Source organism: Adiantum capillus-veneris, unplaced genomic scaffold (assembly GCF_014529385.1).
Source record: "Adiantum capillus-veneris isolate H3 unplaced genomic scaffold, ASM1452938v2 Hic_scaffold_298, whole genome shotgun sequence".
NCBI lineage: Eukaryota > Viridiplantae > Streptophyta > Polypodiopsida > Polypodiales > Pteridaceae > Adiantum > Adiantum capillus-veneris.
In genome coordinates this window covers 162,392-184,514 of record NW_028221419.1, presented here as the reverse complement: position 1 = coordinate 184,514, position 22,123 = coordinate 162,392, and the positions used below count along the sequence as shown (strand labels likewise).

General features: G+C 46.7%; 1 protein-coding gene across 4 annotated transcripts in view; it reads left to right on the top strand.

Annotated features, from left to right (window-relative positions):
- Positions 1–22,123, top strand: part of LOC147417257 (kinesin-like protein KIN-7E, chloroplastic) — a 54,881-nt gene that overhangs the window by 11,692 nt on the left and 21,066 nt on the right. The gene's annotated exons all lie outside the window — the stretch shown is intronic.

The following is a 22,123-nucleotide window of genomic DNA, read 5'->3' as shown; positions in this document are numbered from 1 at the left end:
GCTGCTCCCAAGACCAAAGCAGGCTTGCAGTAAAGCGGTCCTCCCATCTCCTGCTGTCCGGTGCAGCGGAATTGAAGTGGTGAAGATCTAGGTTTTACACTTCCACAAATCTTTTACTTGATTTCCTTGCGTTAGTGATTGCTTTTAGCTTGAATTATGGTTCCTTTTACTTTCCCTGAAGAGAGGGGATGAAAGAGAGCGGTAGAGAGAGAGAGAGAAAGAAAGAAAGAGAGAGAGATCTATGTGAGGCCGAAATGAGACAAATCAAGTATACATGTGGGTATGTTTTCCATCTATCAAAAAAGACAAAACAATCCAACTGATACAAAGTAAAGAGAAAACCTTGGTGTATGATCGGACCTATGGGGGGTGGGGGGCGTGGATGGAGCTCTAGTACTAGGGATGTGTGCATGTCTATATGCTTAAGGTAGTATAACCATGTAGATGCGTCAAGCTAGGTAGCTCCATCCTGTGTTAATAGGGGGGTGTAGAATGCGGTACATGGGAGGATTGAGAGCAAGGGTTGCTCGAATGAATGCAACTGGGTGAGCCATCATCTGGGCTCGTCTCTCCTCAGCAGCTCGGCGCTTGCGATTCTGGATCTCCTCGATCTGTTTGTGGTGGAGTCATGGGGCCCGGCATTTGTGACACGCGAACGTCGTCTGGCCCGGCTCATCTCAGCCTGCTCGAGAGTCACCCCCCTCGGTGGATCGGTGAGAGAGGGAGGTGTTGTCCTCGGGAAAAATTCTGTAAGTTGTGATTGTATCCCCCCCGCCTTTGTCTGTGTATATGGTTGCAAAAGTGTATCTCTAGCAGGTAGCGCCCCAACTGTCTCTGATCTCGAGAGTGCATGATCTCGCAGAGGGTAGGTTTCCCTTTGAATAATGACTTGTATCTGCCTCTAATATCATCATAGGCTCTGCATCCGCAAACAAAATGCTCCTTGCTCTCCACCTCCTCTCTGCATACGCGACAGACTATCTCCTCCCTGGGAATGTCACGAGCTCGCCCCACCTCTATCTCTAGCCTGTGTGGTGTGTAGGTGTCCATATATTGTGGTCACTGTATGAACCCATCCTCGAGTATGGTAGGGAAATGATCTCTGTAGTGTGACATCTTCCGCTGAAGGGGAGATGTTGTTATGTCCCGCTTATAGGAGAGGGGATCTCTGTAGTGTGAACCTGGCCAATGTGGCTGGCCATTATTATAAAAGGAAGGCCAAGGCTTCGTTTGTAGTTATTGATCCCCATTGGCAGAGTGCTAGTGGTTAGCCCGTGAGGCTAGGAGTGCGGGAGGTCACCTCGAGGAGGTGATGCCGGGTGGTATGGGACGCTCGGTCTTACAGGTGCATGCTTACGTCCTCGGACGTTGGCCCCAACATGGGGGTGCTACCGGATGGTGGCTATGGTCAGGTGGTTTGTCTGACGCGTGTCTGAAGGCGGTCCGTGTAGTCGGGAGAGCCTCTCCGTGTGTTCGTTTCATGGCATCAGAGCCGGCTTGGCAGCAGGAAGGACCACGTGCACACCTATGGATCGGTTCGAGTCTGATAACCTCAATTTTGAGTAATTTTAATGACTAATTGTTGAAATTGTTTATTTTACTTCTTATAAGCATGTGTGCCGGTGAAAATTATTGCTCTATCACTGATTTTTGATAAAAATCAGCAAGCCAACAAGAGGAAATGCTGAAAATTGCAAGCTTTTTATTGAATTTGCTGATTTTTGATGAAAATCAGTGAATTTCTCATTAAATTACTGATTTTAGACTAAAATTCAGCATATAGTATCTTCTTTAATCTTTCTCTGTAACCTCCTTTTTCTCTGTGCGAAGCGCAGAGAGAGAGAGAGAGAGAGAGAGAGAGAGAGAGAGAGAGAGAGAGAGAGAGAGCTACCTCCTTCTGTAGCGTGAGCTCTTGCGCAGGGAAAGAATCAAACAGGAAAAAAAACTCAGACCTAGAAGGAAAGTTGGAGCCAGCGTGGCTTTTTTCTGCGTGCCAGGCACAAGCTGGCACACGCCCATATCGTTTTCTCTCTCCCTCCATGCATCACTGCCTTCATCCATTTCTCATGTTAGAGCCTTGTGTTGGAGATTTTTCTTACACTACCCACTTTCTTTCGTTGATTTTTTTAGAAAAGAGTCCCTCTTTTAAAAGTTTTTCATGTGGCCATTACATTTGTTTTTTTTTTTTATAGCCAAAGTCTGAAACCTGCACATTAATGAAAAAGTCACTTTCAGAGACCTTAAAAGTTTGCAAGAAATTCACTTTTAAGCCTCTTGCTTCTCTCTCGAGTGTCCTCTCTCCCATCTGCTCGTGCTCATACTCTCTTGCCATCACCTGCTTGCCTCCAGACGGTCACACCGACGTGTAGAGCTCTCAGAGTTCGACTCTTCGCGACCAAAAAGTGCAGAAAAGGCCCATTTCGCGTGAAATTCCCTGTTTTTCACCAGATTTTGCCATGGATTCCTCTAGCTCAAATGCACAGTGTGACGACGCACCAAGTAACATTCAAATCCCGTTCATGCATGGTCTTTACACATGGGTCACAAACACTTTCCAGAGCCTCGACCAACGTATTTCCGCTCTGGGAAAAGCGAATGTTCAAACGAACATTGCTTGACTTCTCTTGAAGGGGCCGTGCAAGGGTCTTATGCTCGGCTTACTGCTTTGGAAAATACGGCTCAATCGACGACTGTGCGTATTTTCGAAAACGATACTCATCTTCAACAATTGCGGACGTAGATTGCTGCTTTTGGGCGCTCACAGGGTGGTCCTATTGCCACGATTCCATTCAAAACCACAAATTGCTCAAGGGAAGAGAAGGAATGTATGGAACTGGTCGTAAATAATTGGCTGCACCAGTGGACCACATATTTTAATCTCCATGGGAAGCAAGATGAACGGAGGATTCAGGTGATTCTTCTTTATCTGCATAGTTAGGCGCTTACTTGGTGGCGCGTCATGACAGACAAGCCTACGACGTGGGCTGACTTTTATGTGAAATTGAATAAGGATAACACCATTATGAATCCTTTGAAAGCTTACGCAAAATTACGGAGTCTTTCGATGAAGACTCAGTCTCTGTCTTTCGATAAATACACGATAGCTCTCAAGGAAGCGCTCACCTTTTGCAAGCTGGACTCTACTCATACTGTGCACATGTACCCGTTGGGATTACATGAGGACTACGGTTGGGCCTTATTCAAAGACAAAGCCTCGACTGACCTCGAGGATGCGGTGGCAAAGGCCAGGATGTTCCATTGAACAAATGGGGCGAACTATGAGAAGAAAAGAAGTTCAGACCACCAATCCGGCGAGGGCACTTCGAGGAAGCGACTTTGATTCCTGAAAAGGTCCAAGTCAAAGTCATTGTCGAGGTTTTCTCTGCATAAGAAGAAAGCCAGGAATGCTGTGGTTGCTAATGCAGTAAAGAAGGGGGACCTACCTTGGGTGTGGCCAGACGGGCCACCAAATCAAAGATTGCCTCAAAAGAAGACGAAGAAATCGCAGAGTTGTCCTTCAGTTCAGATTCACGAGATCTCAAGTAACTTTGATGTTATTCAAGTTGAAATCCATCACTTAGCGCATAGTTCATGCACTAATTGTACTTTCAACACCAAAGTGTTTGATAAGCACGATCTTCTTTGTTTCCCCGGGAAGATCAATGGTCATGACGTGACCGTACTCCTTGATAATGGAAGCTCACACAATTTTGTGGATGCAAAATTGGTACAGGACTTGCACTTGCAGACGCGAGACAGTGACCAGAGTATCGCGTGAAGATGGCTCGTGGCGAGGATATGTATGGAATCAGATGGTTCCAGATTTGACGCTCAAGCTAGCTAATCAGAAAGAGAACTTGGATTTCCACATCATGCGCTTGGACAGAGCATATATTATTTTAGGAATTCCATGGTTTTATGATAAACAAGACACATTGTATATAGACTATGTACATCACTCTCTTGTTTTTGTTAAACAGGATGCCTCATGTATCTATTTTGCTTTGCTATCAGATTACCGTAAATAATGGTTTTGCAATACCAATTGTTACTGCTTTGGAAATATTCAAAGATACTTTTGATGTTGACTTTATCAACGTGTACATCTACTTGGTTTGATTCATTAGTGCTTGGTGCTTCTGTCACTAAATTTCGTAAAAATGTTTCATATTCTTCTGTTGAACTTCGGGATTCGGACAAATCCAACCTGATTCGAGAAATCATGACTGATTTCAAGGACGTTTTTTCTGATGATCTACCTCCTGGCCTGCCGTCTACGAGAGGAGTATATCATGCCATTGAGTTGGTGGCTGGTAGTAAAGCAACCCTATCGGTTTAGTAAAACCGAGGAGGATGAGATTCAGCGGCAGCTGAAAGATTATCTCGACAAGGGTTTTGTTCGGCCAAGTAAATCCCCGTGGGGAGCATTTGTGCTACTTTCTCGAAAAAAGGATAACTCTGCGCGCCTTTGCGTGGATTACAAGCGGTTAAATAAGCTCACTGTGAAGAATAAGTATCCGCTCCCGCGTATGGACGATCTGATAGATCGACTCCATGGAGCACTGTATTATACAAAGATAGACCTGCGATCAGGCTATCACCAGACGGATCAAATTGGAAGATGTTCCCAAGACGGGTTTCCATACACATTATGGTCACTATGAATTTATTGATCTTACCTTTTGGTTTGACCAATGCTCCAGCTACGTTTCAACAGATGATGAATGATCTGCTGAGGCCGTTTCTAGAAAACTTTGTTGCTGTATTTCTCGATGACATCTTGATCTACAACCGAACTTGGTTTGAGCATTTAGCGCATATACGTGTTGTTCTGGAAATACTGACAACTGAGAAGCTTTATGCTAAGGCTTCCAAGTGTGAATTCTTCAAGAAAGAGCTTCTATATTTGGGTCATATCATTACTCGCGATGGAATTCGCGTTGACCTTGAAAAGTGGATTAAGTGAGAAATTGGTCTATTTTGAAGAATGTGTGCCAAATAAAGTCATTTTTAGGCTTTACATGATTCTTTCGCAAATTTATCAAGAATTACTCTAAAGTTGCTGCTCCGCTCATTCACCTTTTAAAAGGAGGGGTGAAAGAACCGAAGATTTCGGGAAGCACCTCACCGTAAAGATAATCCCTCTGTTGTGTGGAATGAGTGTCTCGACGAGAGCTTCAAGACATTAAAGCACTTGGTGACTACTATACCAAGGTTGCATATTGTGGATCCTAGCAAACCGTTTGTGGTTGAAACAATGTTAGCGATTATGCGACTGGTGCAGCTTGTATCAGGATGGGCGTCTTGTTGTGTTTGAAAGTAAGAAACTTTTCGACGTTGAAATGTGTTATCCAACATATGAGAAGGAGCTTTACGCCGTAGTCCACACCTTGAGGAAGTTGCGGCACCACTTGTATAGCTCTATATTTGTTGCATGGACATACCATTACTCCTTGCGCTATGTCTGTGATCAGGGTAATCCTAGAGGCTGGAAGGCTAGATGGGTTGAACTTATGCAAGAGTTTGAGTTAGAGATCCGTTACAGAAAAGGATCTAGCAATTGAGTTGCTGATGCACTTAGCCGGATTCGTGAAGTTAATGCCTTGTCTATGGCTGAAATCTCCACGGATTTCTATTTCTCTGTCCAAGGGCTATGTCGTTCCGATAGCTATTTGGCAAGATATGGAACAAGGTCGAAGTGGGGCATGACTCGTGTATAGGCTTGGGTGGTCCGGAGACCCAAGTGAGTCGTCCTGGAGAGACGAGACAACGACAATATTCCATTAGAGGTGGACTATTGTTTAGCGTGCCGAAAATCGATGAGGTTCGACAAAGGATTTTGTTCGAATGCCATGATATTCCTAGCGTTGGGTACCCATGCATCGAGAGAACTTTGGGTCAAACGATATTTCTATTGGCCAAGGATGTGCTCTTACATAGAGAGCTATGTGAAGAGATGCACTCAGTGTTAGGTCAATAAGGCAGAGCGCCTTAGGAAAGCTGGCTTGCTACATCCATTTGAAATCCCAGACGCCAAGTGGCAGAGTATTTCTATGGATTTCATCGTTGATTTTCCAAATACTAGTTGGAGCAATGATGCCATTTGGGTAGTGGTCGATAGACTCACAAAAATAGCGAAGTTTATACTAACAAAGTCAACAGTAAAAAGCCATGAGTTGGCGGTTTTATTTGTCGATCTACTTTACAAGCTGTATGGTCTGCTAGAGGATATTGTCAGTGATCGAGATACCAAGTTCACTGGGCGATTTTGGCAAGATGTGGTTGCTCACCTTCGAACGAAGTTGAGTATGTCGTCCTCTAATCATCCTGAGTCTGACGGACAAACTGAGAGGATGAATCAGACGTTAGAGGACATGTTGAGCGCTTATGTCTCCAACTGGCAGTCTGATTGGGAAAGGTATCTTCCACAATTAGAATGTGCTTACAATAGTAGCAAGCATTCTGCTACTGGATTTAGCCCATTCATGTTGATGTATGGATTTGAGCCTAAATCCCCTATTACTATTGGCTTAGAGAAAGTCAAGGATCGCTAGGCTCGAGATTTCTTGTATGATATGCAGGAAATGCTCTAATTGGTCAAGGATAGCATAAGGACAGCTTGTGATCGAGCCACTACTTATGCTAACAAAAGAGATCTCCAAGGACTCTAGATGTGGGACAATGGGTCTAACTAAAGATACCCAAGGATTCCAAGACTATGCAAACTAGAAAGCATTATAAGCTTTTAGCTAGATATTGTGGTCCGTTCTTGATTATAAAGAAAATTGGCCAGGTTGCCTATAAACCACCTCTTCCTCCCGATGTTAGTTTACAGCCACAATGTTTCATGTCAGCCGCCTTAAAGAAAAATAAGGTGAAGCCGACGTTGTTGTGCCTATACAAAAAAATGTACTGACAAGATATGCAAACTGAGTATATTTCTCGAGAAAGGGGGGAAGTATGTTATGTCCCGCTTACAAGAGAGGGGATCTAGCCTAGATGCCGTCGGGATGGACGTCCAATGTCTAGGCGGATATAGTGTGAACTCGGCCAGTGTGGCCGCCGGCCGGCCATTATTATAAAAGGGAGGCGTAGGCCTAATTTGTAGTTTGTCGATCCCCTTTTGCAGAGTGCCAGTGGTTAGCCCATTAGGCTAGGAGTGCGCGAGGTTACGTCGTGGAGGTGAGGCCGGATGGTATGGGACGCTCGGCTCCACAGGTACACGCGTACGTCCTCGAACGTTGGCCCCAGCACGGGTGTGCTATCAGATGGTGGCTATGGTTGGGTGGTTTGTCTAACGCATGTTTGTAGGCGGAGGCGGTCCGTGTAGCTGGGAGATCCTCTCCGCGTGTTCGTTTCTGATGTGATCCAAGTCTGCCTGCTGCTAGAGATCTTGTTGGAGCACTATGTTTCTCTCACTACATGAGATGAACTTGGGGTGAGCTAGGGTCATATTGGATCGGGTGCAAGCTCTCAAGATCAAGGCCATGTGCTCCAAACCATGCTCTGACTTGGTTGTACCAAGCTCTGTCATATCTAGACTTTGCTATCTGTATGGCCTCCTCGAATGCTCGGCGTGTGAGTCTGTTAGCCGGGAGCTCTCTCACTCTCTGGATAAAGCAGATCGTTTGAAAGAGTGCCTCCACAACCATGGGGGAGTAGCAAGCTCTGCCCCCCCGATGATGTCTTGGGGCATTGTGTGCTTGCCTCGAAACAAGCGGGAGATCATATATACTTGTGGTCTCTCAACCCGTACCCACTGGCTATTTGTCAACGCGGCTGCCCACACTACTGCAGCATACAAGAGGGCTATGGTGACTAATGTGTCATAAAGCCACCCCTTTGTGTGGGGCTCTTGAAAGTGTGCTTGATGACATCTCCACTCTTAACCTGGCTAGAGCTGCATATCCACCGGTGAGTTTGTTAGTGGCAGCCTAAACCATGGAGAAGGGGCCCTGTCTACTAGTGAAGGTGACTCCAAGATAGACATAGGAGGTGACCACCTCAACTGTACCTCCTGCTGCTGTAAATGTGGCTGCTCGTTGGACTGACCTAGAGGTGTGAAAGATCATGACCTTGGTCTTCCCAAGGTTCACTGTCAGTCCTTTGTGTACAAAACTCATCCAAAGGCACTCAAATGGCTTTGTAGACCTTCTGATGACTCTGAAATCAAAACAATGTCATCGGTATATAGCATAATGTGGACTTGATACTTGCTAGGTCAGCTCCTGTACCTCACGCTCGTAAGATGTAGTCGAAGATCTTGTTGATGTAGAATCCAAAGAGGGTTGGGGAGAGGAGGCATCCTTGCTTAACACCAATGGTGCTAGTGATGGACTTTGACAGGCCGCTTGGACAACGGACTCTCCCAGTCACTCTCCCATAGAGAAAGTAGATGGCCCATATCATCTCTGATGGTATCCCTAGACTCTGAAGTCGCTGAAAGAGCCTCTCTCGTGGAACGGTGTCAAACGCTTTGCGGAAGTCCACAAAGCAGCAATATAGCTTCTTCTTCTGCACCTTTGCCCCATCAATGAGGCAAAGATGTGGTCGATGATGGAGAAGGTCCGTGTGAACCTTGCCTGGCCAGGAGCGCGTAGGCCCTCAGCGTCTCCACATGAATTGAGCTGAGCCTCAAGTACTGCCCCATAAAGTTTGGCCATTATATGGCCAATCATAATAGTCCTGTAATTCCTTGGGTCCAAAGTTTCCCCAGATTTGTGGATTGGCACATTGGTGTGCGGAGTCCACTCGTCTGGGAAGCCCTCCCCGATAGCCCGGTTGAAAACACGTGCAATCAATGGGGCTATAGTGGCGGCTGCGTAAATGAGGTGCTCACTTTGTAATCCTGTGTGATCTGGGGACTGGTGGTGCTACAGGCGGTGGATGGCATTCTTGACTATCTTTGGTGTGAGGAAAGAAGAGCTCATGGGTCGAGGTTCGGGTGGTTGTGGAATTGGAGGCTGGTTTGGTACCTCATAGTGCCTCTTTGCATAATCGTGCCATACCTGTGGGTCCTCAATAGGAGTAGTCAGGCGTTGCTCTCGAAGGGTTCGCCATGCTGTGGCATTGTCCATGCTCATGAATCAGCGGTATAGCTCTAGCTCCTGTGCCTTCTCAACAGCTTGCCGCTTTCGGTGTGTGAGTATCTAGCGTCTGCCTTCTCGAGTGTTTGGCTTCTCGATTAGTGATCTCCCCAAGGGTCCGCTGCGCACGTAGCCAGCGGTAAAGGTCTCTGCACTCATCATCATGCTAGCTTTTCAGTGGTATAGTCCCTGGGGGCGGCGAGGGGGGGGGTGTTGGCTGTGTGTGTGGTGTGTGGGGGAGAGAGAGAGAGAGAGAGAGAGAGAGAGAGAGAGAGAGAGAGAGAGAGAGAGAGAGAGAGAGAGAGAGAGAGAGAGAGAGAGAAATGAAATGAAATATTATATTAACGTCTTTGAAAGGCCAAAATGACCTATGAGACCAAACTGATACAATTTTGATGGATCTAATACAATGTTTGGGTACAGAATAAAATGAAGTAAAATAAACAAAGTTACTCGGAACGGGAACGGGAACGGGGGCCTCCGGAACGGCTCCCCCCCCACAAAGGATAAATGATGTATCCTTCAGACTGAAGTTGCCAGATACTTAGAACATTCACAATGCCTTTTATGTGAGTCTATTGAAACCTTTCAAGGGTAAAATGTAAGTCGACAAGGAGCCTGAGGAGCAACCTGAAGTAGAAAAGAGCGAGGAGATACTCGTTCCCAAACAGATTCTGGGTCACAAGGCGAAAGGTAAAGTGATACGGCAGTAGTGAAATTCAAGAACTTTCCGGCATTGGATGCGAAGTGGATGGAGGAGGACCTAACAGATAGTCGTGAATTGGAACTTTACCTTGAGATTTTTGGTCTAGCTTCGACTATTCCGAGAGATCCCGTAAATCAGCATGGTTTAATCTGGTGCAGTCGAGACTGCACAAGAGGGGAGTCACTCCGCTCCTTTGTCACAAGTTACCCAGATGGAATAAAGTCATTGATTTTCCTTTGGATTTTAGGGACACTGATGGGCTGACAGTATTCTGCTGGATGGCTTTATGAAAGAAGTACTTCGACATGGGAATTCCCGAAAATGAATCTAATTTTATGTGTGCTCACTCATGTGATTGTGTTTGAGTGAACGATTTGAAAGACGAAATGGTTGCATCATTTTGGTCTTGAGATTCTATGGACATGATTGCAGTAAGAATTAGTTAATCCGACATCAGTGAGGTCCGGTGTGGATCTAGATGCGATTGCTAAGCATGTTGCTGAGAGATCATGGTCCTAGATCTCGATGGAATTTATGTGATTTGATTTGAATGTGATTTGATGTTTAATGATTGTCATCTTTGTGCAAGTGCTGGATTTGTGTCGTCTAGTGCGTTGGTACTTAGAGTCAATGTCTACTGAACTATTGAACTGGTTTATGGCTTATGTCTGATTTTGCAGGAGTAATCGAGGGCGATTACAATTCTTTCAAGAGGGGGTATGTCACAAAATGATGACGTGGCATGTCCACCCAGAAACTGACAAGATTTAAAGTTATAAGTTGTTCCAACTTATTGGCTCCCGTACGATGGGGCCCTAGAGGACACAAGGAAAATTAACTAGGGAATTGCGTGAAGGCTGTTGACGTGTCAGGTCGTACGGACAGCCCCCACGCTTTATGCTCACTGCTGACGTGGCAGGACTGTACAAATTTTTCGTAAATTGCATTGCTGTGCTGACGTGGTAGGCTGTACGGATTTTTGGAAATTACACTGGTTGCTTTTGGGAGTCCCTAGCGTTAGCTTTTGAGAGCAGATGCTTTTGGGTTTAGTGCTTTTGAACTGAATGCTTTTGGGGCTCTGCTTTTGACCACCTCTTGTAAGTTTATAAGAGCCCATAGGGCCTCACTTTGCATAGCATCTGGACGCAGAGTTTGAGAGCAGAGGTCCCTTGGGAGTTGTACTTTGCAATGATTAATGAAAAAGAAATACAAAAGGGACGCATGACGTAGGGGCCAATACCTCTGGGCAAGGAACTACGCCGGGCCGTGTCGACTCTCTCTCTCTCTCTCTCTCTCTCTCTCTCTCTCTCATACACACTTTATTAAAGATCAGGGATTTTGAAGTTTCTATTTGTGTGATGCTATTGATTTCTTGCTTGGAGTGTCCAAGCCTGTTACAGCTGCTGCACCCGACCATGTTACTGTTGCTGCTGCGTCCGTTGTCTGATTCGCCCCTTGAGCCTGCCATGCCAACGGCTGCTGCTGCTATTGCACCCACCCTACTAATGTTTTGGCAATCCTTTCGCCCCCCTACACACACACACACCCCACACACACTCATATGCCTTCCCTATAAGTGTACCACATTGAAGAAACACCCGGTGACCAAACTTGATAAGGCGGCGCACAAAATTACAGACACCATCAACGTCATCATCAACCGGCTATCCAAGCTTCAGAAAGAGGTCGAAGCCAAAGTTACCCTGAACGGGAACAAGAACGGGAACGGGGGTCCCCCCAAACCCCCCCCGAACAGGAACGAGGGCCGGAATGGTAAGCTTAAAATATGCTTAAATTAGGTTGGATTTAACCTATGTGTTAGTAGAGAGCCATACACACCCATTAGTCAAGTAGAGTCCTATTTAGGCATGATTTGCAATGATTCTTCAGTCTTAAGGCTTACACGTGATTGTTCACTACACACAATACATGAAGCTTCTTGATTCTTCATTGAAAGAACATTAACTCAAAGTTTAATAGAGTCCAGAATCCACACAAAAGCTTGGAGCAAAAAGATGATAGATGATAGATTATAAAGATGGCTTACAAGGACAACCAAGGCACTACAAAAAGACATGTAGAGGCTAGAGTGCTAAATAACAACTGTAAGAGTCACTAGGTGACATGTCAAGACTCAATCACTCATGTGGTAGTGCAATACAAAAAGGGGGCAAAGCCAGCGGCAACAAAGGAAACAAATATCAAAAACCAATGAGCAATGAGTCATGACTCATGCCTGATGTTCACCTTGGGTAGGGGCAGAAGAGCATCCCACCTCCCGATCTGTAGTGGAGTCCTGGACGTCGTGAATATCATCCCAATCCTCCTGCATAGGCTCATCCTCATGCGTAGATCCTCTTGTCTCTCCAAGCACCTCTGTCTCTGCTTCCATCTCCCATTGTAGAAAAGGATCTGTCACTTTGGATGCGGACTTGCAAAGCATTCTTAAGTTTGCACTGACAAAAACAAGGTCATTTGCTTTTTCCACAACAAGTCGGTTTCTCTTTCTAGATGCAATGTGGCCATATACACTCCACATTGCTCCAAGCAAGAGGAGCTAACCGCTTAGCTGAGAATGCGGACGGCAAGTCACTGATGATCGGGACCACCATCTGAACCATTTTCTTGTCACCACAAGAGGGAGGAAATCTTGGTGCGATCAATTTGGGCATCGGCTGTCCTAAATGATCCTCGCATATCCCTGTAAAATGAAAGCTGATCCTTGATTTTGCGTTGCATGTCACGATCAGGGTGAAGCTTCTTCAAGATGGTGTTCTAATGTGTGTTACCTCCGAATCATGCTCCTATCCTGCACCCTGGAACTTTGGGTCCAATACAAAAGCTGCACCATGAAGAGGTGAACTATAGGCATTCCACCTGCTACTGCAAAGCTCTTTGATTTCTTCGAGCCTATCTGGGTCCTTTTCATGATCTTCAAGCGCCTCGACCATGCTATCCATTGCTTCATAGACCTTGCCAATGCAAGGTTGCATACCATCCATCACTCTAAGCAAGTGGATCACTGGTTTTACCATTTTGTCAATAGTCTTTAGAGACTCCCAAAACTCAGGATCCTCTACCTTCCCCTGTATAAATGATCCCTGCGATTGTACTTGCATGGGAAGTCTCAGCAAACTCTGAACTGATGAAGAGCTGCTGCAGTGCACTCTGACATTCTTCAAAGCGGCTTACCGTTAGATAGTTGTAGGCAAAGCGGGTCTCACAATACTTTAGAAGCACTTTGCCCCCCGACCGCTTCAAGAACTCGGCTGGAAGTATGTTCTGGTTGTTGATGAAAGCAATCACCTTCGACGTGGATGCAATGAGAGGGTCTATCCAAGGTAGTTTGCCGAAATCCTTCAAGAGTTGTTAAGGCAATGTGCCATGCATAAGGACACCGTGTTGTGAGGATAAGCGCCATCCAAAATAGCTCCGGCTGCCCTGTTTCATGCCTTCCCATCGGTGACTAGGCCTATCACAAGGTCCAACCCAATGGTCTCTACGGCGGAGGCCCACTCGCCCGCAAGAACATCTGGTGATTTTCCTGTCTCCGTGGCGTCACGTGAGTGTTCAAATACATCTTCCCTTTGGAATAGGCAACAATGCCATGGATGGACCTCCTCCTAGTCTCGCTCCATCTATCCGCAATGAGGGTCATGCCATACTTCGTCCATTGCCTCTTCATGTTGAGGGTTGCCATCTCCACAACGGCCTTCTCTCTATCGAGTAGAGTAGTACGGAGGGCCTCAGACTAGGGTGGCACGTAGCGTGCCTCATACTCTCCAATCCTTGTGCACATGGTCTTGAAGTACTCCGACCTAGACAATGCACACAAAAGGTATTAGTATTTACTATTTAGACGAGAATGAGAATCGAGATGATTGATTGTATGAAAATGATAGTAAGTTTTATCGAGCCTTTATGAAGGGGATGTGATCATGATAGAAAAAGCGGGCAACACTTGCATCCACATCCTCCTTCCTTTTTGGATCCCAAGTGGTATGTAGGGTGCGTTGGTGAGATTTGGTAGTGGAGACCGAAGTAGTATTAGGCATTGAAAATGCCGATCGAAATGATGTCGCCGCCGTCTCCATCGTTGCCGCATTACTATCACCACCAATCGATGAAAAGGTGTAGAAGAGGGAAAAACCAAGTTGTTGAAGTTGATTGTGGGACGCTTAGGCCTTGCTGCTTCTTTCTCTTCTTTGCTGGCTTCGTTGGCGGGCATCCTTAGCTTCAAATACCTTCAACAATTTCTCGTTGACGGCCTTGCATATTGCTACTTGTTGTCCCTCTAGCTTAAGGAGGTGAGCACGGACTTTGGTTGTGTCGGATTGCTGTTCAAAGCCGCATAGTTTGCACTTCCATGCGCGTGCACCACCGGACTTTCCCAACGCTTGGGAATGCTCTTCATCCCACCCTGATGCTTCGTCCTTCTTCTTCTTGGCACCCAAGGGGTCACGTTCACTTGATGCGAAAGCTTGTGCCATAGTGATGAAACTCGAGAGAGGAAGGAAGCTTGAGAGAGAGAGAGAGAGAGAGAGAGAGAGAGAGAGAGAGAGAGAGAGAGAGATACAGAGAGAGAGGTGAAGTCTCGACTCTCAAGCTTGAGGCTTGAGGCTTAAAGCCTTGAGGCCCAAGGGAGAGGGAGAGAGGTGATGAATGATGGAATCATGACGTGAGACTCAAGGGTGATGGAGAGATGCCCAAGGGAGAGGGAGAGAGGTGATGAATGATGGAATCATGACGTGAGACTCAAGGGTGATGGAGAGATGGAGAGGTGGAGCTTGAGGGAGAAGTGGAGCGGCAAGCCTCAAGCTTGAGCCTTGAGGCTTAAAGCCTTGACGCCCAAGGGAGGGAGAGAGAGTGCCTTGGCTTGATGAAGAGGTGGAGACTCGAGAGTGAGCCTTGAGGCTTGAAGGCTTGAGGGAGATTGAACTTTGAAGATATGCCTTGATCTCCTTGGCTTATATAGGAGAGGACAAGACTTCCTCTCTCCCCCCCCAAGCCATTCAAAAGTGCCCAAAAAACCTGAACATGCGGATTTTTCAAAACTGTCCAACAGCCAGTTTTTTTTGAAAAGCGCCGTTCCGGCTGTTCCGCCTGTCTTGCCAGCCGTTCCGGTTACAGAAAATTTGGGAACGGTGTTCCGCCTGTGTTTCCGTTCTGGCCCGCCGACCTCTTTGGGAACGCGTTCCAGGAACAGGAGGGGCTCGTTCCGCCCGTTCCCTGTTACTTTGAAAATAAAAGATAAAAAGAACATCAGTGTTCGAGAGTAACGTCAATGTCCTCCATAGTGAGCACTTTGGCGACTCTTGTGTCGTGCTAGTATGGTTTGGATCCTCTGTCGTAGTCTTCGTGGGTGTCGAGACGGCCCCTTCATTCGGGGGCAACGGCACCGTCTCAACTCCATAGTGAGCACTTTGGCGACTCTTGTGTCGTGCTAGTATGGTTTGGATCCTTTGTTGTAGTCTTCGTGGGTGTCGAGATGGCCCCCTCATTCGGGGGCAACGGCACCGCCCCAACTCTATCGCCCAATCAGGCAATGTGCCTTTGGTGTCGCTATACTGTGGGGCGTACGGGGTTGACTCCTGTCTGTGACCGAAAGAAATCTGTAATTTGCTGCTGTGGCTGTATCTCCCTCTCTGGCCCCTCCTCAAGAGGTCCTCTCTATGTTTGCATTGTTCCAATAAGTATAGTCCAAGGCATCTCTGATCCTGATATCTCATGACCCTAGAAAGTGGTCCAAAACCCTCTCTGAATAGACAGTGGAAGCGGCCTCGTATCTCATAGTATATTGGGTAGTGACATATATAATGTAACTCTGTCTGGGGCTCCGTCTGACACAAGTGATAGGCCCTCGACTCTGCTAGCACTCCTAAATCTACCTGTCTCAATCTTTAGCTGGTTTGAGGATGTGAGTAAGTGACCAATAGCACACCGTATCCCGTGAGATAGATGAGTATCCATGTATCCGGGTGGATCACAAATCCATCCTCTGTAAGTTGAAGAAGATGCTCTCTATAAAAAGCCATCTTCGTACTCAACTCATGTGTAGGCTGTATCCATGTTCTTATGGTATCCAACTGAGACAAGTCCTGCCTGATGAGCCTAGTAATCTCTACCCGAGTGAGGGAGATGGAGGGTGTATCCAAAGAGTACTGAAATGGGGGTAGTCTGTTGATACTAAAATCATGCAACTGAAACCAAGATGCCATCTATGCATACCAACATGATCTATCTCCTTGTGATGCCAGCTGTCGTGAAGACTCAAGGTGCTATGCATAAAGGAGACTGCTTGAGTGAGCGCCTCCACTACCAACCGGCTCCGCCCTAACAATCTCATGTGGTACTGAGGCCTTGGCCCTTATCATCCGAGATATCATAGAAACCAAAAGCCTCTCCATACATCTCTAGCCATGAGCACTGCCAACTCTGCTGTGATGGTCCATTGAGGGTCCCCACATCTCCACTCCGTATACCATGGTAGAAGTGACTAGAGTGTCAAAGCGCTAGAGCTTTGTTCAAGGTTCTTGGAACTCAATGTGCAAACACATCCTCTCCAGTCTCCCTATTGTTGCGTAAGCTCTGGTCAATCTCGTCTCTACTGCTCTTCTCAAGGAAAATACCAGGCCACTGAAGACCACCCCAAGATAGGTTTATACATCTGTATACTCCACAGTCTCTTGATCATATGCAAAGGTGGGAGCTGACCTCCTGACCCATTGTGTAGTGGTGTTAAACACCATTACCTTGGTCTTACCAAGATTCACTAACAATCCACTATCTTGGGCAAACATATGCAATGCATCCAAATGACATTGCATCCCCTCCAGAGCGTCTGAAATCAGCACAATATCATCAAAAGAGTCGGAGGTAGGGGACATCCATGCTTCACCCCAATAGTGGAGTGAACCTGTCAATGAGTAGTGCGTATCCGCCCCACAACTGTCGTGTATAAAGCCAATATCCCCATATTAGCTTTATGGGCACACCCATGTCTTGTAGTTTGCGTATAAGTTTGGCTCTCGGCACTGTGTCTAAAGCTTTGTGGAAATCCACAAAGCTACAATAGATCCTCTTGCCATGGTATCTACCCTCCTCAATAATAGCTTTGAGTGTCAGAATCTGGTCAAGAGTGGAGAAACCTGTCGTGAACCCTGCTTGCCCTGATGCCCGTTTGCCTTCTCTCTCTACCCATCTACTCAAATCTTGCTCAAGAATAGATGCATACAACCTAGCCAATGTGTGACCAACCATGATGGTGCGATAATTCCCGGGAAGCATGGGATCTTTAGACTTCAAGATACATAATCGTGGACATACTCCAAGTCTCAGGTAAACCCTTATACATGGCTCGATTAAACATCATGCAAGAGGCTCTGCATGCATATCTTTGGCATGAATGAAGTGCTCAGCTACCAAACCATGATGATCCTGTACTCTCTCTGTCTTCATCCTGTCAATGGCTTTCCTTACCCTCTTAGAAGTAAGGAAAGTACATGTCTCTAGCAAGGGTGGCTGCCTTGATGCTGTGTAAAGAGATGTGGTATATTCTCCCCATGAGAGAGAGAGAGAGAGAGAGAGAGAGAGAGAGAGAGAGAGAGAGAGAGAGAGAGAGAGAGAGAGAGAGAGAGACACCTGATGGGGTCCCACAACCCTCTCAAGGGCCCTGCACACCGTGCCGATGTGGTGTTTGCTTTAGATTGCGTAAATGGAATGTACATACATGCAATACCTCAAGTGCAGACTCTACTGACTCCCATGGTGAATGTGGCCGCAGTAACTCCTCAAGACGAGGCACCTCCGGGGATGATTTGATGCACCTTTGGATTTTGTCGTGTGGGATTGCAGATGCCACCAAGGGGAAGATCTAGGGCTGAATTGCACTCCCAATGTGAGAGGAATGAAGGTCTGACAGCTGGAAAACGCGGATCTGGTGTGCAAAATGCAACCAATCTGTCGCGTAAAGCAGTGCTGAAAACGCAGTTGATGATGGGCAGGAATTGGAGCATTCGATGCGGCGAGGGAATGGCCTAAGAGAGGCTCAATGGGCCGCTGATAACTCTGGACTGCAATGGAAAGGTCACGTCATCGAATTTGTGGCGTCTTCGGTGAAGGGATGGGCTGAAAATGGAAAACCCTGGGCTGGTCAATTGCAATTTGCTCGAGGTGGGCTGATCCGGCGTTTTTGGAGCAAGAACACTAGGGCTGAATGCTGGTGCAGAGCGCCGGTTTATCTGATACAGCTGCCAGGCGCTAGCAATAGACGATCCCCTGCTCCATTTATAGGTGAGAATTGGGCTCGAACTTTTGAAGGCTTAGGTAGGGCAAAAGTGGAAGACAAAGTTAAAAAAATAAATCATAAAATGATTTATTAATAAACTTGACTTCGGTTAAGTATCTGGGTTATACTATCGTAGATGTGTCCACCCTGGAATCCGATCAACGCAGGGAATGGCTCGTTGGATTTCTCTAACCTAAAACTACATGCACCTCATGCCAGATGCCCACCGTAGTGTAGTACATCCATCAAAACGCATCTACAAACCATTTATGCAAGAGGGTTCCAAAATAAAAAAATTGGCTTTAGAAGTCAATGAAGCATGTCCATGTGGCACAAAGAGGCATGTGCACGTGACATCCACTCCTGCTTAAGATGAGGTACTGGAATCGAACTCCATTCACGCCATAAGATGCATAAGATGGTCCCCGATGAAGTTCCTTTTAGATGATGTCCTCGATAGTGACTTTTGAGAGAGAGAGGCTCCCCTGGGTGATGTGGAAATTCTCAAAACACAAGGATGGTGATGATGCATCGATGTCCTTTGGAATGCCCATGAACCATGGCACGTCCTTTGTATGATGTCTCATGAAACCGCCAAATAACTCCTCAAAGAAAGAGGCTCCTCTTGGGGCTTCGACTAGATTTCCGTATGATGGGAGCTTCAAATGAATCCTTGTCTCTGCAACGGATGCGATTGGGAATGTAGGCTCACGATGCCTGCGAACTCTTGTGGTGGTTGCCTTGTATTGGAACCCTTTGGCTCCTGATTGATGGCTACTTATGGCTTCTTGCCGATTGCTACCCGATGTGCTACCAGAGATGTGTACAGATCGATGATGATGCAATGCTTTGTTTGGAATGATGGAATTCTCCAAGCAGATGGTTCTGTCAACAATGCCAAAACTCCATAGCTAATAGGTTGATTTGAATCACGCCTTCCTATGTCGTCATAGGCCGCTAAGAAATCTTGATACTCGCAATCAACATCTTCATGCTTCCAATGCATGTCTTCAATGATACGATCTATCATGTCGAAGATTTTGTGACTGCAAATATCCATGCTAGGATCTCTTTGTTTCGAGGTGGTCAAGCGCGCACACCAAGTCAACTACCCTCTCGCAGGCGCACCACAACTGTCACCCCCGGTATATAGTGTTTGCATTTCCTACGCTCAAGGCGCACAGTTCTACGTACAATGGCAAGTCTTGCAGTTCCCTGAGTGAGAGAAGCGTCGTTGGGAGAAATGCTACAACACACGCTCAAACACACAGAGAGAGATTTTTTCCCCCCCCAAAGATTAGTGGATTAATGCAAAATCACAAAGCTCTGAGACCAAATTTAGGTGCAACGGAATTGAAGTGGTGAAGATTTAGGTCTTACACATCCACAAATCTTTTACTTCCTTTCCTTGCGTTAGTGATTGCTTTTAGCTTGAATGATGGTTTCTTATACTTTCCCTGAAGAGAGAGAGAGAGAGAGAGAGAGAGAGAGAGAGAGAGAGAGAGAGAGAGAGGAGAACACTCGATGGCGTCCCAATCAACCCTCTCAAGGGCTCCTCACACTGTTGCTGATGTGGTATTTGCTTTAGATTGCGTAAATGGAATGTACACACATGCAATACCTCAAGTACAGACTCTACTGACTCGAATGGTGAATGTGGCCACGGTAACTCCTCAAGACGAGGCACTTCCGCCACCAAGAGGAAGATTTGGGGCTGAATTGCCCTCTTGATGTGAGAGGAATGAAGGGCTGAAAGCTGGCTGCAAAAACGCAGATCTCGCGCGCAAAACACAACCAATCTGTCGCATAAAGCAGGGCTGAAAGGGCATCTGATGATGGAGCCACTGATGGGCAGCAATAGGAGCGCTAGATGCGGCAAGGGGATGGCCGAGAAGAGGCTTGATGGGCTGCCAATAACTCCGGGTTGCAACGGGAAGGTCGCGTCAGCAAATTTGTGGTGTCTTTGGCAAAGAGATGGGCTGAAAACAGAAAATGCTGGGCTGATCTATTGCAGTTTGCACGAGATGAGCTAATCTGGCGTTTTTGGAGCAAAAAAGCTAGGGCTGAATGCTGGTGTAGAGTGCCGGCTGGTTTGATGCACAACACTAGGGCTGATCAGGTGCTAGCTATACAGATGATCCAATCGCTGGGCTCCTTTGCTCCCTTTATAGGTGAGAATTGGGCTTAAGGACTAATGAAGGCTTAGGTAGGGCAAAACTGGAACACAAAGTCATAAAAATAAATCATTTTTGATTTATTAATAAACTTGACTTCGGCTAAGTATCTAGGTTAAATTATTGCACATTTGCCCACCCGAGAATCTGATCGATGCAAGGATTGGCTTGTTGGATTGCTCTAACCTAAAACTACATGCACGTCACGCCAGATGCCCATCGTAGTGTAATAAGATTTGTCAAAACACGTGTACAAACCATTTATACAAGAGGGTTCCAAACTGGAAAATTGGCTCTACAAGTCGATGAAGCATGTCCACGTGGCACATAGAGCCATGTGCTCGTGACACCTGCTCAGGACTACTCTGCGCATCTCTGTGAAAATTCAATGGGTGGAGGGGATCCATGGACTGCCAATCTATGGAACCCGGGCCCGAATCCCCGAATCCGGTGTGGCAAGAGCTCCTGCTAGGGCTCCTCCCTTGGAAGAAGTCCTTTGACCACAAGCTTCCGAAGGAGGGCTCTACTTTGTCGTGTTGGCTCCATGATCCCCAACCGTCCCCGAGAGAAAGGTAAAGTGATGACTTGCCAGGAGACCTTGCCCCGAGCCGACTGTGTGTCTGGCTCTGACCACAAGAAGTTCCTAATCAGCCTCTCTAGCTGGCTGATGCAAGAGCTTGAGAAAATCCAGCAAGACGTGATGTACCACATAGTAGCCAACATCACCTGGTTGGCCACCACAACCCTGCGAGCAAGAGAAAGCCGTGATGAGCTCCAATGAAGCAGTTTCCTCTTGATGGAAAGGAGGAGAGGAGAAGTCTGCTGCTCTAGTGACAGATCCAAACTTATGTGACAGCCCAAGTACCGTACTGCTATCCTTGGAGGGATCCACCGAAAGCCCTCTCTAGGTGACCAATCGGGCATGGGAGCACTATCAACCCTAAAAGTCACTGTCTTCCACGAGTTGATCAGTGCTCCTGATGCACAAGAGAACACCTCAAGAGACTGCTCACACTTGTGCAAGTTGGCCTCCTGACCCTCCAAAAACATGCTCGAGTCATCAACACACTCAGGTTCAAAAGCTCCTCTCCCCGAAGAGGCAGCTGCAGTTTGCGCAAACCAATCTCCTATGAGGTCAAAAACCTACTCATCGCCTCAGCATAGAAGAGGAACAAGAAGGGGGCAAGAGGGCAGCCTTGTCAAACCGATCGTGTGAGCATGAAGCGTTCCCCTCTTTTCTATGCCAACAACACTTGACTGTGTGTACACTTGTAGAGAGCTGACACTCCCCGAGTCCATGTATCTAAAAACCCCATCCGTCGCATAGTGCCCTCAAGGAACCCCCAGCCAACTGTGTCAAACGCTTTATCAAAATTGAGGAGTACCACAAGATCATCTCCTCGGAGACGTGCAAGGACAATTGCCTCCGAGAAGGTAAAAATGTTGTCAAGGATGCTGCGCTCCTTGACAAAGCATGTCTATGTCTTATATGTAATGCTCTCAAGTAGCAATTGAATCCTCGAACTCAGAGCCTTTGCTAAGATTTTGTAGGGTGAGTTGAGAATGATGATGGGTCGCCCCTGCCGAATCTCGTCCAAGGAGCCCCCCTCCTTGGAGATAAGATAGATCAATCCCTTCCTCATGCTGTCTGGCATCTCTCCAGTCTTCAGAATGTGCTTTGAAGACTGTGCTGGTAAGCACTACAAAGGTCTTGACTAAGCACCTCCCAATACTCCTACAAGAAGCTAAGAGTCAAACCATCCTCCTCTTGGCAGCTACCCCTAGGAAGTGCCTTGAGGGCCTCTTGTAGCTCCTTTGGTTGGAGAGGGCTCTCAAGCCTCTAGCGCATCTCCGCAGTGGCTAAACAAGG